This window comes from Anolis carolinensis, chromosome 3, assembly GCF_035594765.1.
Source record: "Anolis carolinensis isolate JA03-04 chromosome 3, rAnoCar3.1.pri, whole genome shotgun sequence".
In the NCBI taxonomy this organism is placed as follows: domain Eukaryota; kingdom Metazoa; phylum Chordata; class Lepidosauria; order Squamata; family Dactyloidae; genus Anolis; species Anolis carolinensis.
This window is the reverse complement of record NC_085843.1, coordinates 12,037,294-12,049,695: the sequence shown is the minus strand read 5'-3', so window position 1 is coordinate 12,049,695 and position 12,402 is coordinate 12,037,294. Positions and strand designations below refer to the sequence as shown.

General features: G+C 39.5%; 1 protein-coding gene across 2 annotated transcripts in view; it reads left to right on the top strand.

Annotated features, from left to right (window-relative positions):
* tenm4 (teneurin transmembrane protein 4) overlaps positions 1-12,402 on the top strand; it is a 1,874,213-nt gene that overhangs the window by 173,730 nt on the left and 1,688,081 nt on the right. For both annotated transcript variants that reach the window (XM_062977060.1, XM_062977059.1), the window contains exon 2: positions 8,235-8,283. The gene's annotated coding sequence lies outside the window, so the exon portion shown is untranslated. The remainder of the gene's footprint in view (positions 1-8,234; positions 8,284-12,402) is intronic.

Below are 12,402 nucleotides of genomic sequence, written 5' to 3'. Positions count from 1 at the left end.
TCCACTTTCTCTAGGTGGCAAAGGCAGAAGGCATTGTCTCTATAACCTCTTCCTTATCTATATCTAGGAGGCCTATCCCACCTTGAAACCTTTTTTAGCACCATGGTATTTTCCAAACAAAAGTCACTTAGGGTGCAGTTGAGATAGAATCATAGAGTTGGAAGAGACCTCATGGGCCATCCAGTCCAACCCCCTGCCAAGAATCAGGAAAATTGCATTCAAAGCCCCCCACCCACCCACCCACAGATGGCCATCCAGTCTCTGCTTAAAAGCCTCTAAAGAAGGAGCCCCTGCAACACTCTGGGCAGAGAGTTCCATTGTTGAACAGCTCTCACAGGAAGTTCTTCCTAATGTTCAGGTGGAGTCTCCTTTCCTGTAGTTTGGAGCTGTTGTTCCAGTTCCTATTCTCCCGGACAGCAGAAAACAAGATTGCTCTCTCCTCCCTATGACCTCCTCTCACATATTTATACATGGTTCTCATCATGTCTCCACTAAGCCTTCTCTTCTGCAGGCTAAATATGCCCAACTCTTTAAGCTGCTCCTCATAGGGCTTGTTCTCCAGATCCTTGATAATTTTAGTTGCCCTCCTCTGGACGCTTTCCAGCTTGTCAACATCTCCCTTCAATTGTGGTGCCCAGAATTGGACACAATATTCCAGGTGTGGTCTGATCAAGACAGAATAGATGGGTAGCATGACTTCCCTGGATATAGACACTATACTCCTATTTATGCAGGCCAAATTCCCATTGGCTTTTTATTTGCTGCCACATTTCATTATTGACTCATGTTTAACTTGTTGTCCACAAGGATTCCAAGACCTTTTTCACACGTACTGTTGTGATGATGGAGGGCATGGAAGTGGACTTACCTCTCAGACAATCACCTTTTCTTGGTCAGACCACACCTGGAATACTGTATCCAATTCTAGGCACTGCAGTTGAAGGGAGATGTTGACAAACTGGAATGTGTCCAGAGGAGGGTGACTAAAATGATCAAAGGTCTGGAGACCAAGCCCTATGAGGAGCGGCTTAAAGAACTGGGCATGTTTAGCCTGCAGAAGAGAAGGCTGAGAGGAGACATGATAGCCATGTACAAATACGTGAGGGGAAGTCATAGGGAAGAGGGAGCAAGCTTGTTTTCTGCTGCCCTGCAGACTAGGACGCAGAACAATGGCTTCAAACTAGAGGAACGGAAATTCCACCTGAACATCAAGAAGAACTTCCTCACTATGAGAGCTGTTCGGCAGTGGAACTCTCTGCCCCAGAGTGTGGTGGAGGCACCTTCTTTGGAGGCTTTTAACGCTATGAACCCAAACAATGATGGGTCTGGAGCACACTTGCCATGCAGATCCGATATGCCCAGATTTGAATACTGGTGGGTTTTGAGGGGAATTGGCCTGGACATTTGGGAGTAGTAGGTACTGGGATTTATAGTTCACCTGCAATCGAACCCCATCGATGATAGACCAGGACCAAACTTGGTACACAGAGCCCCCATAACCAACAGAACATATTGGACAAGTTTGGGGGAAAGGGAGTTATAGTTCACCTGCATCCAGAGAAACAGTGACCCCAACTGACAATGGACCAGGACCAAACTTTGTACAGAGAAGCCTAGTGACCAACTGAACATACTGCAGGGGTTTGTGGGAATGGGCCTTGAATCTGGGAGTTGTAGTTCACCTGCATCTAAAGAGCACTGAACCCAGCCAACGACAGATCTCGACCAAACTTGGTACATAGAACCAAAATTGGCAACTTTGAATGTTGGCAGGTTTGGGGAGGATTGACCCACAATTCTGGGAATTGTAGTTCACCCACTCCAAACTGAGAATACCTAACATTCAAAGACAAACAGTGCCTTTCTCAAAAGACCTGGGCACCACCGGGTCCCCAAGCTAGTAGTATATATAGGGGAGTTGAAGTGGCTCATTAAACAACAACTCTCTTGATAGCATTGAGTCATGGGAATTAAAGCAGTGCCAAACTGCATTAATTCTACAGTGTAGAATTAGCAGTATTGAAGGGGAGGATCTACTGGGGGCTTCTAGCTGTGTTTGTTTGAGTGTACGTAGACACCTTCATGCAGTTAGGAGCCCTGAAGAGGGCTATTGTCTGACGTAAGTTAAACCGGCTCCTATGTTCATTAATTAAAAGGACATTTTCTGCAAAGTGATACCACCGGTCTCTTTGCCATGATGGTTCATTAAAGGCCAGATTTTATTACATATTACATGCTTTCTGCTTTTCACACAAACTTATTATAGCACTCTGAGAAGGTGATCTTTTAAAGCACATTAGACTAATGTTCCTGAAACGCCAGCTAATGTAAGTTTTATTGAATTGCTGCAACTTAAAAAAAAATATTGTAAAAAAGGTCACCCAATGATTTGCTCTGATAATGGATTCAGTGAAAAGAAAACAAAATTAACAACTTGTTGTGGAGGACACACAACTCTGGCATGCATTTAGAGCTCCCGAGATACATGACTATTACCACAGATAAAAAAGTGCTAGTGGTATGACTTCAAATACAGTGATCCTAACGTGGACTATGATCGAGTTTTCTTGGCAAGATTTGTTCTGGGATTGCCTTTGCCTTCCTCTGATGCTAAGAGAATGTGACCACCCAACAGGTCTCCATGACTGAGTGAGGACTTGAACACATGTCCTAGCATACAACTGCATTGTAAAACTCCCAGGATTCTATTGCATTAAGCCATGTCAGTTGAAAGTGGTGTCAAACTGCATTAATTCTAAAATGCAAGTGCACCCTAAGGACCTCAGCCCATGAGTTACAGAAAGAGAAGGAAAAGAAGGGCAGGGATTGTCTTATTACAGTAGTGTATTTCCTGATGCATTTGAAATGAAATCGGATAATATTATATATACTGTAAAAACAACTCCAAATTAAAATGCTATCTTCCATCATTGGAAAGATTTTCCCCTAACTTTCCATAACATCTTTAGCCCTTCCGTGACTAAAAACAAAACAACCAAGCTTCTACACTAAGGACCTTCCTCCCCCTCCATATGGGGATTATGGGGATTCTAATCCCATTTAAACCACTCCAGCACATTTACTTTTCAGAGAATTGGGACTTTCCCTTGTTCCCTCATCCTCTGCAAATGATCTAAACACTTTATTTCTCCAAGTTACAACAATAAAATCCTTCTTACTACTCCAGTTCTGTTACTCTTCTCACACTGAAAAAGAATAATCCTACTCCAATTTGTTATTCTCTCTCAGCGAAAAGAATATCCAACCACACCAATTTGTCATGAATACTTTTTTTTAAAAAAAGGTTAAAATATCCTGCTCAAACTGAACAGAATATTCCATTTCTGACACTAAAATGTTATGAATAACTTTTCAATAACTTTAGAGCATAGGTTCTTTTTACTGCAATTTCAGTCTGAGAGGTGTATCAGAACTTTTACAGAACAACAAAGAACATTAGACATACAGATTCTATGCAACTACGTTGAACTCACAAGCAACCTACTATATTGGCTAACAAACAAAAAAGGGGTGGTTACACTTTTACTCAGCATTCACACACATGTACATGTATCCATCTTCATGCATATATTCAAATATTACCATATCCTTTCTCCCTCCTTGGAGAAGCACATGCTTAGGCCAGACCCAGCTTCCACTGCAGCCTGCCAACACATAGTTCCAAAATGCCAAAATGCCAAAACCCCAAAAAGAACATGACACCAAAATGCACTCCTTCCTTTTCCCTTGAGAAACGGAGCCCCAAAAGTGACAAGACTCCCACTTTCCCATAGCAGATCTGACACATATACTTACTATCTCTCTCCTTCCCAATGGAGCAGAGAATAGCAGGTGAACAGCGTCTCTGTCTGTCACACTTTCTGGATTGTCATAAAGTTACTTATATAGCAATACTTTGTTGATGTTGTCCCAAAGTTGTAAATGAATGATAGACATCTTCTATTCTGGAATATCCTAACTCCAGATGTTGATTAGGGGGTTGGACTGGATGGCCTGTGCTGTCTCTTCCAACTCTATCATTCTATGATGATGCTATGATTCTTCTTGATTGGTGTTAGCAAACACAAGCAGCTCTGTGTTGACTTCCTTCTTAACAGTTGTAAACATTTCCTTAACTTGATGTAAACATTTCTCTTATCATTGTCACAGTTCTTATCACAGTTTGCAGGCAGGTCAACTATTTCAGGTCTCATTAACAGGTTTTAATTACAGTTCAGCAAACAGGTAGTTAATGGTTTGTAGACCTTAATCTACAGACTGGTGTCTCTAAAATTACTAGCTCACATGCATTCATCTTCCATTCATACCACACATAATATATTATTACTGTATATGCATGTATGTGACTAAGTTTCTGTGGGATCACTACTTGTGTATGTGTGTGTTAAGAGAAAAACACCTGGTCAATTACAACTCATGGCTGAGTAATTGGAACAATCAGGGCTAACAGGCTTGAGCCACTCTCTGAATGGGGTATATCTGGGAAATGTTTGTAATGTCTTTTGGGGACTTACTGAATACTTGCCTACTATGAAGATGCATGAGTTTAATGCAAGGAACGTTATGTGAGTTTTGTTGCTGGAAGTTTTATTGGTTTTTTGACTCTGCTACTTAAGAGTAAATTTTTGTTTTTCTTCCATTTTCCTGGCTTGTTTTCTTTTGCTCATTGTGGATACAACAAAGGGCTGGATAAGTCTGGACAGGATTGCACGCAGTTTGTTTTTCAACAAACCCGTAACATATATGCATATGTTTGTCACATCAAACATTATTTTTTTACCCTTTTTACTGAATTTTTAGAACACAAGCACTAGTACTTCCTATAATTTGAAATAAAAAGTTTTAAAAAATATTCGCAAGCTAACTATACTGCAATTTGTAAAGCCAATGTACTGTGGGATGTCCCACATAAACAAATTTTGTACAGTTTAATAAACTTTTCCATGTTTTATAATAGAACCAAATAAGGAAATGACATTTATAACCCAGGAAAAAATTTGTTACATAGTGTTATCAGAACCTACATGGGAGAATGGCACAGTATCACATTGATTTAAGTGGTTGCAGAGGGCCAGACACCGATTCTCTGTGGACCTGCTTGGGAATACTTCTCTAAAACTTTCCTTAAATATAACAAGAAACAATTGCTTGCTGCCCCTCTCCAAGAAAACCAATCTAAATAGCATGAAATCCCATTGGGCTTAGCCATGTTTGCAAATGACTAATGCGGATCAGGATATTGCCTGTCATTATGTGCTTCTAAAGTAGCTGGAAGTGGAATTTCTCTCCTCCTCCCCCCCTCCCCACCTTACCTAAAGGTATTTAAGCCTCCCTGCACAGAAGACAGAACTGCCATGTGGAGTGGTATTAAGGTAAAACACAGCTAGGATTAAATTCCACGCAGTGCCAGGTTCTCTTCCCCCTCCTCTTTAATATAGCTATAATGTTCTTACTGCTTAAACCGCATCTATAAAAACACTTCATATTCTCTCTTTCTCTTGTAGTACCTTACATTCAGAAATAATAGGCTTGTGTTTTTTTTAAACCAATATATTATTCTTTTCTTGTATTTCAAAGGAACAGATACTCTAGTGTATTTGAATAAGCAACCACAGGCAATGTTGCAAATACTATCATTAGTGTGTTAAGGTGGGGTACTGTGGATGGGTCTTGGACATGAAATAAATATAAAGGATTGATTACTATAATGAGATATTTTTAAAAGAACTTGGTTAAAGTCTTATTAGTGTCCTTGTGTAAGTTCCTTCACACATTCTGTCATAGTTTCTTTAGTCATTACTTGTTGTGTGCCTTTAACTCCTTTCCAACACAGAGTGACCATAAGGCCTATCACAGGGATTCCTTGGCAAAATTTGTTTATAAGAGGTTTGCCATTGCCTTGCTTTGAGGCAGAGAGAGTGTAACTAGTCCAAGCTCATTCAATGGGTTTCATGGCTGAGCAGGGATTTGAACCTTGGTCTCTCAAGTCATATTCCAATACTCAAAGACTGCACCACACTGATTCCCTTTTGATCATTATACAACTGGAATATTTAGTTTTTAGTTACTTAAGTGGAGCTCTACTCTTGTTTTTTGACCATACTCTTTTAGAGTACATGAGCTGAATTAATTCAATGTGTTGAGTTACTTCAATGCCAGGGAAAAACCTCAGGCTTAGGCTTCTTTTTGTTATGAGCCTTCACATCAGCTCTGACTTAGAGTGATCCTATCGGACAGATGGCAAAATATTTAACCTCAGCAGATTGAAAGCCAAAACCAAGGTCACAACATCTGTTATAGAACTCCAATATGCCAAAGATAATGTTATCTGTGAACATTCAGAAGAAGACCTACAAGCCACTCTAAACACCTTCACAGAAGCACATGAGAAGCTCTGCCTCTCATTGAACATTGAAAAAGCCAAAGTGCTCTTCCAACAGGCACCAGCCAATCCCTCTGCAATTCCAGAAATGCAGACTAATGGTAGAACATTAAAAAATGTTGACTGCCTTGGCAGCCACCTCTCCTCAAAAGTCAGCATTGATATTGAAATTGTCAGAATAATTCGCAGCGTAGCAGCAGTTGTATGTTGTCAATGGAGCGCAGAATGAAGAGACGTCAGAGACGACGTTAAAAATATATACAAAGTTTTACTATACAAGACAAACAGACTTGCAGACGAATACAGGACTTGGCTTTCACTCTAGGCAGACACAACTCAGAACAGACCAAGATCTCAACTGATGCAGTCAGTAATGTACAAACATACTTGTGTCTGGACACTCCCCAGGTTCCAGTCACACATCAAGGTCAACACAGCTTCTCAGTCATTAACTCTTTACAGACTATAGCATACTCTGGATGATGCAATCAGTATGCAATACATGCCAGACATAAATTTCATTTAAACACTACCAATACACAAATCCCACATTAACAAAAATACAACATCGTCTGAGCTCTGCAAGTGCAGAATTTCTCCGAATGAAGCAAGAGTGTTTGAGGATCGGGACATCCATAGGGATATCAAGGTGCTTGTTTATAAAACTATTGTCCTCCCAACCTTGCTATACACCTGCGAAATGTGGACTGTCTACAGACATCACACTCAACTCCTGGAATGATTCCATCAGCATTGCCTCCAAAAAATCCTGCAAATCTCTTGGAAAGACAGCCAGACAAATGTCAGCGTGCTGGAAGAAGCAAAGACCACCAGCATTGAAGCGATGCTTCTATGCCATCAACTCCGCTGGACTGGCCACGTTGTCTGAATGCCCAATCACCATCTTCCAAAGCAATTGCTACACTCCCAACTCAAGAATGGAAAACGGAATGTTGGAGGACAGTAAAAGATACTTAAAGATGGGCTCAAAGCTAATCTTAAAAACTGTGGCATAGACACTGAGAACTGGGAAGCCCTGACCATTGGGTGCTCTAACTGGAAGTCAGCTGTTACCAGCAGTGCTGTGCAATTTTAAGAGGCACAAATGGAGGGTGAAAGGGAGAAACGTGCCAAGAGTAAGCTAACTCTGACTGGGACCTCCTTCCACCTGGAAACAGATGCCCTCACTGTGGAAGAACGTGTGGGTCAAGAATAGGGCTCCACAGTCACCTACGTACCCACTGCCAAGACACTACACTTGGAAAACCATCATACTCGGACAACAAGGTAAGTATCTTCACAAGATTTCTTCAGAGGTTTTCAATTGGCTTTCTCTGATTGTTATTTAAAAATGGACCCACCCCCAACTCCCAAAAGGTGGACTCAACATGAATTATGAAATATATTAATGGCAACTCCTTAGGAACTTTTCCAGAAACTATGAGGGTTTTTGATAACATCTGCACATTTATTCCTGGATATTTCCATGTCCATAATGGCTCATCACTAGATTCAGTGAGACATCTCACTAAGCTTGGTCAAGAAGCTCACTTAGCTATTAAGATATTTCATTTGAGATATCTATTAAATGTGTGTTTGTTTATATGACTTTAAACTGCCTTTTGACTTACGGTGTCCCCATGACTATCATAAGGTTTTCTTAGGCAAGGAGACAGTCTTGTCAGTTCTTACTCTTTGAAATATAACCTACAGTCTCTGGTATTAGTTGGTGGTCTCCCTTTGAAGAACTAACCAAAGCCCACCTTACTTAGATTGAAGGATCAGTCAGGATCTGGTGACTAAGATTTGCTTTTCTTCTTTCTTTCCACAGGCTTCAATGAATTGAATACTATGTGGGTGGACCTTTAAAAGACAGCCTGGTAAGTCCTGCTTGGTTGAATTCTTCTTCATTTTTGCTGGATAGTTTCCATATTTGTTTTTGAGAGAGAAATTATATGAAAACGTTTAAAACTTGAACTAGAAGACTTTCTTAGTATTGTGTTTTCTCCAATTTAATAGGTTTTGTTAAAGGAAACTGACAGTTTTTAGTTGTATTTGAGTTGAATAAAAAGTGCTGAATTCTTCTCCCTCTACTTGTAAATGATTATTAGCTTTAAAAGATGTTGAATAAATGTGCTAAAGAAAGCAATGGGATTTGTGATCTCCCAAACCAACAAGTAATTGCTGCTTGTTAAATGGAGTTAAATGTTGTTGAATTGTATTTGGTTTAACATGTACAACCAGGATAGCATATTACAAATAATAGCACCTGTAAGATATTACTTTCTGAATTAATACAGGCATAGCAATGTTATGGAAAAAAGTCAGTATTGCCATTGCTTGATTTTCTTAAGTGTAACATGCATTTAGTTATCGTTCCCAGAAAACAAATGTCATTTTGGGAGATTTGGAACATTTTGTATATTATCAAAGCACATATTAAAAACACATTGAAAATACATTAACAGAAACTTGTTTTTCAACAGGATGAGCAATGTTAAAAGGGTAATTTAAAAATCAAATCATGAACTATGAGTTGTTTTTGGAAAAGGCTTTAAACTCTGAAATCGCTACATGAAAATGGTGCAGTCCTGATGTTAGATTTTGCCACTATATATCGTATAGCTAGGAGACCAGCATTCCCTTTTGCTTCCTGAGACTGAAGTTTTATCCCTACTACAATGTTAAGGCTGGTCCAGAATAATGTTTGGAGTTAAGCCCAAACAAATGAGGTAAACAAGAATATGAAGCTCAGGGCTATTCAAGTAGACCTTGTCTCTCCATGGATGGGACTCGTGGTCTTCAGTCCTTGACCTTGATTGATGGAATCAGTCACTGAAGCATGGTACAATTCATGTTCAGCAGTTTGATCACATACCCTCCAACATTTTACAGATGAAAACTGATACACATGTGATTGTGTAATATCAAAATACCATCAGAGTAGGAAAAAAAAACCCTGATGATAAACAACATACAAATCATGAGGTGTTGCAACAGTTTCTTTTTGCTTGACACTACTACTACTAGGAAGGGCAAGATTCTTAATTTCTCATCTCCTCTTTTTCAGCTAAATTCATTGAGTGCAAACCACTTTTAGATTTGGAGCTCGGTATGCAGCAATGCAAGTAAACTGAACATGGGCAGAAATTGGAGGAAGAGGCAGAACCTGGGACATGTTAAAGACAAATTTCCAGTAGAATGACTGGAAAGTAAATAGGGTTATGTCTTCCAAACTGGAGGGTTTGTGATCGAACTTCTCAATCCAGCAGCTAATTCTGCTTCCATTTAATCTAATGTGTGTAGGAGAACTCTTCAGAACATGTTAAGAAATGTACATCAGGATATTTTATGTTTCCCTATTTTGTTTAGATGTCATATCTAAACAGGACTAGAGTATACACCTTATTTGTTTATCAACATGAGCTAAGTTAGAGGAAACACATCAGATAGGCACTACCCTGTGAGTCAATTGTGAAGCAGCTGTACGGTTGTGCATTCTTGCACTGTGAAATGACAAGCAATGAAATTACTTGTGCCAATTATAAAAATGCATGTTCACTCATTAAGTTGGAGTTGTCTTAAGGCAGGATAATTAGAAATTTCCTGTCCAATTTTATGTTCCCATTGTGGAGCTTTCTACAATGTTGATTGTGTTTGGAGAGCATGTTTATGTTGGAGAATTCTTAATATCTGCGTTGTCACATGGGTGGAATGGAAGGATTCCCAAACTCTGGTCCTTCAGGTGTTTGTGATTTCAACTCCTAGAATTCCTTATCATTGATCAAGGTTACTGAGGCTTCTGGGGGTTGAAATCCAAAAGCCAGGAGATCAGGATGTGAGAACTGCTGGTGTAAAATTGTTTCAAGACCAAACCTTGTAGTTTTGAAAAAAGGTGTTGGAAATGTTGCTTGGTGATGGCATTGACTCCATGTCTCATTCTAGAGGCACCCAAAGACCATTGGTGCCCTGAAGACAGTGATGGAAGCATTGCTGGGTAGACAGACTCTGAATGGTATCAACACTATGAACATTATGTGGATTTGAAGGGTTATTTACCTCTTTGAGTGAGAGAGATGGAAGGGACGTAGAGAAAGTTCTTCTGAAAACCAACAAGAAAGCTAACACAGTTAAGTGCTTGTGGTTACCGGTAACATTTTTTAGTTTAATGGTGGAGAACCCATGTTGCCTTCTTGGAATGAAGATCACTTTGGTCTTTTATGAAGATTATTTTTATTTACTTCATAGAAATGTCTCTCTTCCCTGTTTCATTAATATCTATGGCATTACACAAAGTAGTATAAATTTATATTTTTATGTATTTACTATATGGTTAGCAATGTTTATTGTTTTTGATTTCTGACATAGTTTGAGCATCTAGAAACCCAAAACTCGAAATTCTCCAAAATCTAAAATTGTCCACATTGGTGACGTTTTTTCTGTGTCAGACATGACTTGAGAAGCTGCAAGTCACTTCTAGTGTGACAGAATTGGCTATCTGCAAGGATGTTGCCCAGGGGGTCCACGGATGTTTTGATGTTTTACCATCTTTGTGGGAGGCTTTTCTCATGTCCTCACGTGGAGCTGGAGCTGATTAGTGACTGAGATAATGATGCCTTTGCTTTTTGATGATTAAATGTATACTAACTTTGTTTCATAACAAAATATTAAAATGCTGTGTATAAAATGGCTTTCATGCTACGTGTATAAGAAGTCAATGTAACAGAAATGAATTTTGTGCTTATGTAGTGATTTAGCTAGAGAGTCTGTGCCTGGAGAGCGTAGGATAAACCAGATAGGCCAGGACAGAGAAAGCAACTCACCGGGTTAAAGACAAGCCACAGAGGTTTATTATAATTTGGCCAAAAAGGATGCAAGTACAGCAAAATATAAAAGCATAAACATACATAGAAATACAACAACAACACGTTTTATTGATCAGCCGCATCAAAACATTTAACACAGACATACAACATACAACCAGTCCCTTCAGGTGAGAAGGCTGGGGTATAGATCCTGGAAATAAATAAATAAATAAATAAACCAGAAGTTAAAATAAACAGTTATTCAGAAATAACTTGAATAACAACAGTGTTTAAACCAAGTTTCTGCAACTAAGTTAAGCCTGGAGGGTTGGAAGCATTCCACTATGTGGGTATTTTGAGTAAAAGAGTTTAGGTGCAGCAGGACAGGAAAATGATCACTGTCAAACTTGGGCTTAACTTTATTTACATATTTATTTATACTTCCAAGGTTTTGACATACGGAAGGAGGTCCCTTGAGATGGCTATGTAGTCAATGGTGCTTATTTTACAGCCAGAAAGATATGTGAATTTGGCTGGCTGATCACCTTCCAGAGCACCATTTAGGATGTGGAAATTCAATCTTGATGTTGATTGAGCCAAACACAGCCCTGCAATACATAGAAATACAATATATCTTATACAGTTCTGACAGCTATTTGGATTTCCCGCTCCCTCCCCTGATTTGCTGGGAAAAAAAGCCAAGCTAGAATCTGTGCTGGGATTGGCTGGGAAGGAGAATGGCAGCCAGGGATTGGTCAGAGTGAAGGATCAATCAGCTGCAGAGACCTCCCGCTGGGAGGGCACAGTCTGGGAAAACAAATGGTAAAGATATATTGATGAACTTTTGATTAGCTCTAAAGTCCAGTTCCATGCCAAACAAAGATATGGATCTTACGGAATAAAGGTGCAAGGCTCAAGGGACACAAAGGTGCTGATCATGGGTAATCAAGGACTTCACTGTTAATAAAAGAGTTAACGAATACACATGCTCTAAACAGCAGATTCTCAGGTTCATGTGAATTGTACCAGCATTTTGGGGTTATCTTACTGGCAAAGGAAGTCACCTATCTTTGCATACACACAATGATTTGGCTTGAGAAATAACCAGAGGAATTTGCCAAACTATTTTTATTCCCAGGAGATTATCTGAAAAGGGTGACCGAGGGGCGGGGAGTTGTCTCTATGTTACATTTT